Source organism: Cebus imitator, unplaced genomic scaffold (assembly GCF_001604975.1).
Source record: "Cebus imitator isolate Cc_AM_T3 unplaced genomic scaffold, Cebus_imitator-1.0 Scaffold866, whole genome shotgun sequence".
In the NCBI taxonomy this organism is placed as follows: domain Eukaryota; kingdom Metazoa; phylum Chordata; class Mammalia; order Primates; family Cebidae; genus Cebus; species Cebus imitator.
Window position 1 is genome coordinate 94,532 of NW_016108181.1, and position 12,433 is coordinate 106,964.

Genomic DNA, 12,433 nt, shown 5'->3' on the forward strand with positions numbered 1-12,433 from the left:
AATGGTGTATTTTGATGAGCAAATGTATTGAATTTTTATGACGTTTAATTTTTCATTATTTTTTATTTACAATTATGGCTTTCTTTGTTCTAAGAAACTTTTGTCTATCTCCAAATCACAAAGGTAGTCTATGTTTTCATATAAAAAATTATAGTTTTACTTTTTACATTACATTGTTCCATCTCAAATATGAGGCAGGAATTGAGTTTCATTTCCTTGCATATGGATAACTGGTTGTTCCAGCACTATTCATGGAAAAGACTTTTCTGTCCCCAGGGTTGTCTTGACTAATTTGTGAAAAAAATCAAATGAACATATAAGTGGAGAGACATTTCTAGTCTCTCTATTCAACTCTATTGATATATTTATTCATTTTTATGTTACAGTGCCTTGATTGCCATCTTGTTATAGCAGATCTTAAAAGGCAATTATTGTAAATCCTTTAAGTTTGTTCTTTTTCAAAATCACTTTGCAGAATCTAGGTTCTTCCTTTGTATGTCTACATGCCTTTATTTTCCTATATGCCTTATGTTATTTCTCTATTTCCTTAAAAATCTGCTAGGATTATAATTGGTAATGCGTTGACACTTAAATAAATGTTGGGAGAAATGATATCTTAATAATATTGAGACTTTTCATCCATGAATATGGTATATATATATTTTTAGTTAGGTCTTGATAAATTTGTCTCAGCAGTGTTTTATAGTTTATAATAAAGAAGTCTTGCATATTTTTATTAAATTTATTTCTAGCCATATTATAGTTTCCGATGTTACTATAAATCAAATTGTTCTTACATTGTTCTTAAATTATTTTCTAATTGTATGCTAGTATATAAAGCATAAGTGATTTTTTAGGTTATTTAGTTTCCAAATACATGAAAATTTTCTATATATGTTACTGGTACATATCTTTAATTTAATTTCATTGTAGTTAGAACACATGCTTTTTATTTCAATCCTTTTAAATTTATTACCCTGGTTTTATCATATACTCTGTCTTACCACATGAATGTTTACTAAGAATTCTTGAGAAGACACAAAAGAAGTACAAAAACTAAACCCTGCTTTCCTGCAGTTAAGCAACCACATGGGAGTTAAAAATATAAAAGTGCTGAACAATGACAGTCAGGAAAGGCTAAAATTACATTATTAGCATGAAGTAAATACATAAGTGATTAAAAGTCTGAAAAGATTTATCAAAGTAGGGGATCGATCAGGGTATGCAGCCCTCCAATATTTTTAGACACGAGTCTTGAAATAGGTGTTTGGCATAAACTTAAATTGGAAGTTAGTGAAATGATTAGTAATAAGGGATTTAAAAAGCATTGGCAATTCATGAGCAGAAGACAGCATGGACTCTCCTTCTTTCTTCCTTGTGTTCTTCTTTTTTTCACAATATTTTTTCCCACCCAGTATGTGTCATGCTTTGTGATTAATGCTAGATGTACACCGTCTGTCTCTCCACTCAGAGATCTCTCAGTGTAGAGGAAGATGTAGGCATAAATATATTAAGGCAAAAGCCTTAAGAGGGGGGATGCAAGTACAGAGATAGCAAGCAGAGTATAAAATCTCTGATTTATTTTGCCTTGAATGGCACCAGGAAGACTACAGAGTGACTGTCTTTGAGCTGGATCTGTAGGAACGTGTCTGCCAGAGAGAGAACAGAAAAGTCCTAACAACATGAAAGTATAAGGCAAATATAGCTAGCAGCTTAGGGTGCATATGATGGGTAGGGGAAAGAGTTTGCAGAGGTGCAACACAGCCAGATAACAAGGTTTGATTGTGCTGGAAAAAGGTTGTATTTTGTGATATAGTGGATAGGAGTCATAAAATGTCTTTCAGTAGTACGGTGGCTTGATCACATTTGTGTTTATAAAGCTATCTGGCAGAACTGGTAAGGGTGGATTGGGTTTGGGAGAAACTAAAGACAGGGAAGCCAGCTGGGAGACCATGTGGTAGCTCAGATGATTGGTGATAAATCCGAAGTGAGGCAGGAAATATGAATTAATATGTGAAACATGTAGGAGGTAGAATGAATAGAAAACAGGAGAGAAAAAAAGTGGTCATGAGTGATTTACCACTGCTGATGTGTTTGGTGCGGTGCGTAGTATTTTCACTACGAATGAAAGAAAATGCAAGCAGGAGGCAGATTTTGGAAGAGAAATTGAGTTTCATTTCTTATACTTTGAGGGGGAATGATCCATTAGCCAGCTAACTAGAGATCTGAAAATCAGGAGAAGAATTAGGGCTAGAGATTTGATTTGCAAGTCATTAATATTGACTTGACATCAGTCAAGAAGAGAACTGGATTTACACCTAACTGGTGTGACTAAGAGAGACTTGGACTATTGGATGAAGATTAGGCTGAGATAATTTATGAGGCCTCTTCTGGGCCTTTGAGTAATTATAAAGACAAAGGAAGAGTGGAATAATATGAGGTAACTGGGAGAAGGATGCTGGTGAAGTAGACAGAAGATCTGGAATACCAACACCTCTAAAAGTTTGGTTGGTAAGCCTGTCTTATTTATTAAACAAAAGGCATATCAGAAAAAAGTAATTGGGGAAAGTTAAGCTCTCATCCTATACTAATTAGAATATTTTAGGGTTTGTGCAAGAGAAAGTAACTTGAGCTAGCTTCAGCAAAATAAGATATCTTTTTTTTTTTTTTTTTTTTTTTTTTTTTGTATTTTTTTTTTTTTTTTTTTTTTTTTTTTTTTTTTTGATGGAGTTTCGCTTTTGTTACCCAGGCTGGAGTGCAATGGTGCGATCTTGGCTCACCGCAACCTCTACCTCCTGGGTTCAAGCAATTCTCCTGCCTCAGCCTCCTGAGTAACTGGGACTACAGGCATGTGCCACCATGCCCAGCTGATTTTTTTTTTGTATTTTTAGTAGAGACGGGGTTTCACCATGTTAACCAGGATGGTCTCGATCTCTTGACCTCGTGATCCACCTGCCTCGGCCTCCTAAAGCGCTGGGATTACAGGCATGAGCCACCGCACCCGGCCAAGATATTTTCTTATGAGGATTTAGTGGTTCCCCATAAAAGCCAATGGTAAGAATGCCATTGTAACTATGAGGCAGACAACCATTGAGGATCCAGGCTCAGCTCCACTGTGTCTACCTCTTTCTTTCTGTCTCTCTCCTCTCTTCCATCCACTCTAGATTTGTTTTTCTGAGGTTCTCCTGATGCTATAGTCCCTAAATTGATACATTATAGCTTCAGACACCTAGTATTACCAATTCTCTGCCACTATTCTAAATCTCCAGGGAAGTTCTCTGGCCCAGAATGGGTGAGATGCTCCATCCTGATCCAATTAATGCTATGTGTGTTTAGAGGGACCAAGGGACTCCAGGCCAATTAAGAATATCTGGGGTTGGAATCCAGATATCAGTATTTTTTTACAAGTGTTTCAGTTTGAAAACCAGTGGCTTAGGCTTTGTTACTTTTATGGAAAGTAAGACTGTAGTAAGGATATTAATGCTTCCCAATTATATCCACGTGCCAATACCCAAAACCTGTGAAAATATGTTACATGGCAAAAGGGAATTAAAGTTACAGATATAATTAAGGTTGCTAATCATTTGACTTTCAGATAGGGAGACTATTTCATATTATCTTAATGTGCCCAATATAATCAGAAAGATCCTTACATGTGGAAGAGGTAGGCAGAAGTGTCAGTGTGTCGGAGTAATATTATTGTTGGCTTTGAAAATGGAATAGGGCCATAAATGAAGGAATGTGGGAAGTCTCTAGAATGTGGAAAAGGCAAGAAAAAAGATTCTCCTAAAAAGTTTCCATAAAGGAACTCAACTCTGCTGACACCTTGATTTTAGTGCAGTGTGACTCTTGTCAGACTTCCTCCAGGACCATAAGATAAATTCGTGTTGTTTCAAGCCATGAAGTTGGTAGTAATTTTTGTACAGCAGCCGCAGAAAACTAATACATAGACACTGTTAACCAGCTTTGTTAATAGTTGAATATTTGGGAAGGCAGGGAGAAGGAGAGAAAGAGAAGTCAAAGATAATTTCAAGAGGCTGTATTCCTTAAATACAGCTGTTCTGTGGTGTACATATTTTTTTTTGCCTGTCCAATGCCTGTCTCTTCTGAAAACGGCATCTCTCCCTTACTGTTTGTTTTCATTTAGAAATTTTTGTCTTTATTTTTTTTCTTTAACCATGTGGTTCTACTGGGGTCCCATTCCTGTGTCACATAGGCATTTTCTCTTCAGGAGTGGTTATGATACTCAATCCTACCCAATTAGATGCTTTATCTGTTGCTTTAAAAACTGGAAGTGAGAGAAGAGATACTTCCTGTCTGATAGCAACTTGGTAGGTGTGAGCAACTTGTAAGAGGCTATGGTTCCAAACTAACAGAACATGACTTTGAGATGTTCTGTTAGAATGACCCTGTCTGGATTGAAAGCCTGAGCTGGAATTTGAAGCATTCCTGTTGCTGGTTCCATTTAACCCTATGGCCAATCATAGACCTACACTTTCACAACTTGAGTTACACAATAACTTTCTCTTTTTGCCTAAGCTGCTTTAATCTAGTTTTTGTCATTTCAACCAAAATATCCTGAAAAATTTAGACAAAAAAGAAAAAAATAATCAAGTGAAAAGTTAAAAAAATCCACATATGCACAGCTATTAAAGATGCAAATCTTACTTTTATTAACCCAATAAATTTTTTAAGAGCTTGCATGTGAAATATATTAATAGTGAAATGAATAGGACAAAGTCCTGCTTTCAAACACTTACAGATTTATTCATCCTAAAAAATTTCTGTCTACATTACCAGTGTATCTCTCTACATCCTCCCTAGGCGAATTTGAAAAGTGCAAGACAGAAATGAGTTCTAGAAAGTCTGATTTGTAAAATATATGAATGAAAAACAAGAATGGTTAAGTGGAAGAATTTCAGGATGTTCAGATCTTTAAGGGCGATTACAAACTCTCCCGTAAAATGCTCCCACCACAGTTAAAATACTTGCTGGGAAAGACTATTGGTGTTGTCCTGTGGCAATTCTTTTATTCTTAATGATACAAATATTTCTTAATTCCACCATAATTAAAGTAAAAAGAGGGGGAAGTTAGTTTGGAATAAATCACTTCAGGCCCACAGCGCAATTTGGATTCACTCAGGTGTGTGTTTATTTTAATAGCTGATCTGAAGGCATGTGAGATGCCACAGCTGACCAGACTGTAAACAGAAAAGCATACAACTTAAAACTAAGCACGCATGCAGCATGGAATAATAATCAAGCTAGGCTCCTTATGATGCAAAATGCCAGAAAACCTCCAAGCATTAGGTCAAAGTTTACACAACAGCATAAACCTTTTATTATGTTTCTTCTTTTTTTTAAAAAAATAGGTATTTTATTGCGTTTTAGGTTTTGCATGCAAGATTGTTGCATAGGTACACACATGGCAAGGTGGTTTGCTGCCTTCCTCACCATCAACTATATCTGGCATTTCTCCCCATGCTATCTCTCCCCAACTCCCCACCACCTGCGGTCCCTCCCCTACTTCCCCCCTACAGACCCCAGTGTGTGATGCTCCCTTCCCTGTGTCCATGTGTTCTCGTTGTTCAACACCACCTATGAGTGAGAACATGCGGTGTTGGATTTTCTGTTCTTGTGTCAGTTTGCTGAGAATGATGGTTTCCAGGTTCATCCATGTCCCTACAAAGGACACGAACTCATCGTTTTTTATGGCTGCATAGTGTAGAATTGTAAGGTTAAAGTTATAAGATAGCTTTACCTAAAAAGTGGGGTCAACCATGGGTTTTCTTAAGATATTTGGGTAAATTTTTACAAGACTTTTTATTTTTTATTTTTAAGAAAAACAGATAGTTGTCACCAACAGTTGTCCGGAAATAGTGGAAAGGGAAATTCCTCAAGGAAAGTGCAATTATCTGAGCTGTGAAAGTGGGCAATGGTCGAATACCAACCACGATCTGGACTCACACATAGCAAAGAAGTATATTAACTAGGATGCCCTACACAGGCGGTCTGTGGATGGTAAATCCCTATGCCTCTCACTTCATCAGGGCTGAGGAATAAGCGAGGAGGAGAAACAACTAGGAAAAGAATAATGTGTGGTGAGATGCATATGGGAAAGAGAAAAAGGCTGGCGGGGACTCGTGATGGCTAAAAGTAGAGACGTGGCGGCCCGAGGGCTGCCTAGCCCGCGCCGAGCCAGGCTTTCTCCACGGTGAGTGTGGGAGTGCACAGAGGAGCCTCGACGGCTTTTTTGTATGTGTTATGTAAATAAACCCCAAGAATGGAAAGCTCCAGCAGGTTGCCCTGAGCACTGGGTCTTCCCAGCAGTAGTAGTGGAGGATCCGCCCCTGTTTTCCCACCCTCCGCCCACCGCCTGTTCCCGCCCCTTCTCTCCTAATCCCGCCCCAGCCCAGCACCCGCCTCTTTCTACCTCCCTTCCCGTCCGCTCCCGGTTCCTGGCTCCTGCTAGGCTCGGCAGAAACAGGAGCGCGCAGGCGCGACGTGAGGCTCGTGGAGCGCCGAGTAGCGGAGCGCGACCCGCTGTGAGTGTGGCGGCCGCGCTGGGGAACGTGATCCAGGGGAAGCGCCCCAGGAGGGATTGGGGTGTGTGTGTGTGACTTCGGTTCTGCGAAGAGAAACCCGTCAGACGTGCGGTAGCGTTGGTAGCGGCGCCGCCTGTGGGTGTCCTGCCAGGGCCGCGTGGGGAGCGAAGTGCGTGGTGGCGGGAGCGGGTGAGGGTGGGAATGACGAGAAAAAATTGAAGAAATGGGGTTCAGAGGCTGGAACTCCGCACAAGGGCTGAACATGACCGCGAGGCTTGCCAAGGGTACTGGAGGCTGTCCCAGCTTCAAGTTCAGTCCCCTGCTTGGTGCCCCTGAGAGACGTCCCAGGTTCATCCCTTTCTCTAGCGCTGCTTTCTCTGGTGCAGAGTTGCTAGAAACATTCCCCTTTGGAGGGGAAAGGATTTGGAAGCCGTGGGCTGTCGGTCCGGGCTAGTGCCAAGGAGGGCGTGGCGTTCGTGTGACTTTCCTTTACCCACCCTCGGGAATGTATCTCTCTTCTGGTCCATTGTGCCCATGGACATTGTAACAAAGGCTATGACTGTTTTGTGGGCAGTGGCGGGTGACAGTGGGAGGGGGTGCGTGCGAGGTCGTTCGCGGTGCGGCCCTGGGGGATGGGAAGTGGGGGAGGGGGAGGCGGCATGGGGGAAATGGAAGAAAACAATCTTCCTGCTTCAGCTTTTTCCTTCTTCCTGGTCCGCTTAATTTGATCACTGTTAGGAACAGCCCCTAGAGGGATGTGACTGGAAATTAATGTGTGCGCGTTTGGACTCTGGCTGCAGACATTACTTTTTGTGATTGTGCTGTGCATGTATTTTCTATGAGTCACTTTAGGAGAAAAGCGAAACTAATGGGATTTGAGAGAAAATAATTGAATGAAAGGATGAAGAGGTGGAGTGACAAAACTTAGAGCTTATTTATTTTCCTGTTGATGGTCATACTATAAAGCTAGACTTTGAAGGATGTGAAGGTGTGCAAGTCAGGGTAAGTGAAAAGTTGGTTAGGCTACTGCTGATCGTTTCAATCAAGAGTGGATTATTGGGCATGTGTGTGGATGTGCTGTTAAGATCTTGGGCAGACTCACTTTAGAACCTTTGAAAATAATATTAAGGATACAAAACAGTAGGGCAAATATTGTAATATTGGATAAAACTCCATATGTTTTCATTTTCAAACTTAGGGACTTTTATGAAAGATAGTATATGTGTTCCCAAGCATAGATGTTGATATTTTTACTCATTTGTTTTAAGTTAATACAACACAATAAACTGAACTTCCTCCCCCACCCCTTTCCCTTGATTGTGAATCCTGTTTTATAAACATTTACTTTCCGATCTGAAGTATACTTCAAGACACAATTACCCCCTCAGTCCCCACCCCCGCACCAACCTAGGCATGAGGTGAACAGGATTTCTTCTGGTTTTGTTGTTATGTTATTCTTTCTTTTTTTATTTTCCCAAATTTGGGGCAGGCGAGGGGGCAGGGAGTATTAGGGATGCCTTTTCTCTTTTCTAGTGCCGGATGAACTCCTATCCATCCTTCCAGATTTAGCCCTTAACTTCTTGAAAAATTTTGCTGTCTCCTTCAGAGTGAATTAATAGCACCTTTTTCTGTTAAATTGATATCATTTGCCTTATTTCTCCCAATAATCCACTCTTGATTGAAACAATCAAGACAGCCTAACCAACTTTTCACTTACCCTGACTTGCACACCTTCGCATCCCATTACTACTGGAACCTCAGTCTTCTGTTACCCTAATACCTAGAGCTGCCTGGCATGTGGTAAGCACCTAATAAACTAACTTACAGATAGATATTAACAAATGCTGTTAGAAAGATAGTAATTTATATTGCATAAAGTTCATGGGATAATACAAGAAATTTGGAATGCTAAAATTGATATTTGAGCAGCATTATTTGTAATATGGATAAGCACTAAGTGTGGAAATATGTCCTCACATATTAGTTACAGTTCATCCTTCTAAAAAGAGGTACAAAACTACAGATGAAGGGAAAATAGGGATCAGAAAAAGGTGAAATTTTTAAAAAGGCCAATTTCTGATACTGAGACTACTGAAATTAACTATTTGTAGAAAAACACAGATAGGTTGCTGCTGGAATTTAGGAAGTACTACAAATGAATCAAGTTGCCAGATGGTATTCTTTGAAGGGTGATATAACTAAAGAAAGCTGTAACCTAACCAGTTGTATTATATTCCTTTTAAACCTTAAAATATTTTCAGCCTTTAGCTAACAGGTCTCTTCATGTTACAGTTCCCTAATAGGCTTGGTCTAACCATTTCTGACAACCTGTCTTTGACATCTCTCTTAACTCCACCAGGGTCACTGGCCTTCCAGTTACCTCTGGCTCCTAATAGGAATTATCTTCCCCCTGCTCCTCACCTCCAGCCTTCTTCTCCTGAATGGATTTACGTATTTGAGAAAATACCGTGAGCAAGTGCTCACTTACTTTATAAAATAATGGAATTGGTTCTTTAGTTTAAAAATAAGTCAGGATTGGCTACTTGCTTAGTCCAGCCTTTAGTGCCTGCAAAGCAGACAGAGAACTATGACCATTAGTAACCCTTATTTTTCTATCCTCATTTAATTTCTCCCTTATCCATCTAAATGTAAAAGAACTTTTTTTTCCATTTCACTTTTTAAAATATCATTAATCATTCTTCCAAAAACACTTCAATTTAGTCCCTGTGTTTTTTTTTTTTTTTTTTTTTTTTTTTAAAATTATTTAATTTTTTCCCTTTTTTTTTTTTTTTTTTTTTTTTTTTTGACTAAAACTTAAGCCTCAGGGAGGAAGAGCAGCATCCATAAAACTTTTTTTAAAGTTCTACATCATCTGTGGACCTACTGACTGAAAAAATATTCCAAACCAACCATTGTGATTATACCTTCCTTCTTAAAACTTTCCTCACGTAGACTTCCTTCTCATATTACTGATTTTTTTTTCTCTAATTCTTTGACCAGTTAACATCAGTCACGTCCACAGTCTTCTTAGCGTTCTGTGCAAAACTCTTTTTCTTACTATATGCACAAGAGTCAAGGGCATGGAAATTGGAGGAATCAAAAATTGAAGGCAAGACAAGAATTTAAACTTTTCTTTCTGAGCATTAGTTTCCTCACTTGTAAAAATGATAATTATGATACCTGATCATTAATATCAGGTATACAGTGATGTGATGCATAATGACATTTTGGTCAATGATGGACAACATGCATGACAGTGGTCCCATAAGATTATAATGGAGCTGAAAATTTCCTATTGCCTGGTGACTTTGTAACCTTTGTAATATCACAGTGCAATGCATTACAGTATATAACACTTGATAATGATACTAAATAACTATGCTAATGGCTTATTTACTATACTATACTTTTTATTATTATTTTAGAGTGTATTCTTTCTACTTATATATATTTTAAAGTTAACTGTAAAACAGCCTCAGGGAGGTCCTTCAGGAAGGCAAGAAGAAGGCATTATCATAGGAGAGAGATCTCCACCCATGTTACTGCCCCTGAAAACCTTCCAGTGGAACAAGATGAGAAGGTGGAAGAGTGATGTTGATGATCCTGACCCTGTGTAGGTCTAGGCTAATGTGTATGTTTGTGTCTTAGTTTTTAATAAAAATGTTAAAAGGTGAGAAAAATTAAATAGATAAATACTTATAGAAAAAGGATATAAAGAAAGAAAATGTTTTTGTACAACTATCCAGTGTATGGTTTTAAGCTCAGTATTATTACAAAAGAGTCAAAAAGTCTAAAATATTAAAAAGTTTATGGAGTAAAAAAGTTACAGTAAGCTAAGGTTAATTTATTATTGAAGAATTATATTTTGTATACATTTGGTGTAGCCTAAGTGGAGAATGTTTATAAAGATTACAGTAGTGTAAAGTGAATGTCCTATGCCTTCACATCCACTTACCACCCACTCACTGACTTACCCAGAGCAGCTTGCAGTCCTGCAAGCTCTATTCATGGTAAGTGCCCTATACAGGTGTACCATTTTTTATCTTTTATACCTATTTTTACCTTACCTTTTCTGTGTTTAGATACACAAAAATCATTGTGTTACAGTTGCCTATTCAGTACAGTAACATGCTGTACAGGATTTTAGCCTAGGAATAATAGGTATACCATATTGCCTAGGTGTATTGTAAGCTATACCATCCAGGTACATGTAATTACACTCTGTAATGTTGACATAATGACAAAATCCCCTAAAGAGGCATTTCTCAGACCATATCCCAGTCATTAAGTGATGCATGAGTGTTAATGGCTTATCATAATGTCTAGTACATAGTAATGCTCTAAAAATGTTAGCTGTTGTTATTTATGTCTGCTGTTTCTTGTGAACTCCCATTATTTCAATAACAATTAACTTTAGAATGTGGCTGTATTGATATTTCCTACCCTATTTGAGCTCCAGTTCTGTGTTTGTAGATTACTCCCATGTATCTCCAACAGGTTGCTTAGCACAGTGGTTCTCAAACTTTAGTATGTACAGTAATCACAAGATGCACAGATTTCTGGACCCCATACCCAAAGTTTGTGATGCCTAGGATAGAGTCTAAGAATTTCCATTTCTAGTAGGTTCATAAATGATGGTGATTCTGCTGTCCCTGGGAAAACACTGAGTGGCGTTTATCTGTATGGCATTCGGACAAGTTGGTGTAGAGGAGACCAAAAGACCAAAAATTTATAAACATTTAGAGTAGAAGGCCAGGCGCAGTGGCTCACACCTGTAACCCCAGCACTTTGAGAGTCAGAGGTGGGTGGATCGCCTGAGGTCAGGAGTTTGAGACTAGCCTGATCAACATGGTGAAACCCCGTCTCTACTAAAAATACAAAAAATTAGTTGGGCGTGGTAGCAGGTGCCTGTAATCCTAGCTACTCAGGAGGCTGAGGCAGGAGAATCACTTGAACCTGGGAGGTGGAGGTTGCGATGAGCCGAGATTGTGCCATTGTACTCCAGCCTGGGCAATAAGAGCGAGACTCCATCTCAAAAAAGAAAAAAAGAGTAGAGGGCACTGTGAGCTGGTAGTGCTTTTACAACTGGAGTTTAGAGTGTCCTCTAAAATGTGGAGAGGATAGGACTGACAGAAGATACTTGCATTTGATGACCACAAGGTTTTCTTTTGTTTTTGGTGTGTTTCAGGTGCAGATTTTTGGTTTAATTATACTTCTCAGCTGGTATTACATTATCATTATTATGAGGAGGAAAACATCACAGGTATTTGAGGTAATGGATTTTTTTTTGAGACAGGGCCTTGCACATGCCCAGACTGGAGTGTAGTGGTGTAAACACGGCTCATTGCAGCCTCAACCTCCTGGGCTCAAGCAGTCCTCCCACTTCAGCTTCCCGAGTAGCTGGGTCCACAAGTGTGTGCCACTATGCCCAGCTAATTTATAAATTAAAAAAAAAATTTTTGAGATGAGGTCTCACTATGTTGCCCAGGTTGGTTTCAAACTGCTGGGCTCACATGATCCTCCCATCTCAGTCTCCCAAAGTGGTGAGATGACAGGACTAAGCCACCATGCTTAGACATAGAGGTAATGGTTCTTAATCTGGTGTGTGCGTCAGACTGTCATAGCGAGCTGTTTCAAACAATACACTTAAGTTTAGTGCCCCTCCCCACAATATTGACTCATGAAATCTGGATTTCAGGGCATGGGATTGAGGCATGAAAAAATTCCCTGGTTAAGAGCCATTTCTTCAGCAATGGTGGTCAGAATATGGAAGCAGTGAAAAGAAAATACTTTTGTTGGCAAATTGTTGGTGAAAGGAGAATAGAAGAAAAAGACTGGAGTTTGAAGATTTTTAGAGTTCAAGAAAATGGGAATATGTAGAGAGGTGA

The 12,433-nt window shown here is 39.1% G+C and overlaps 1 protein-coding gene across 3 annotated transcripts in view; it reads left to right on the top strand.

Moving 5' to 3' along the window:
• Positions 1-6,426: 6,426 nt before the first annotated feature.
• Positions 6,427-12,433, top strand: part of PRRG1 (proline rich and Gla domain 1) — a 93,184-nt gene continuing 87,177 nt past the window's right edge. For 2 of the 3 annotated variants that reach the window (XM_037735644.1, XM_017520706.2), the window contains exon 1: positions 6,427-6,545. The gene's annotated coding sequence lies outside the window, so the exon portion shown is untranslated. Of the gene's footprint in view, positions 6,546-6,614; positions 6,681-12,433 lie in introns of those variants that run through there. The other variant, XM_037735645.1, reaches the window with a different exon arrangement.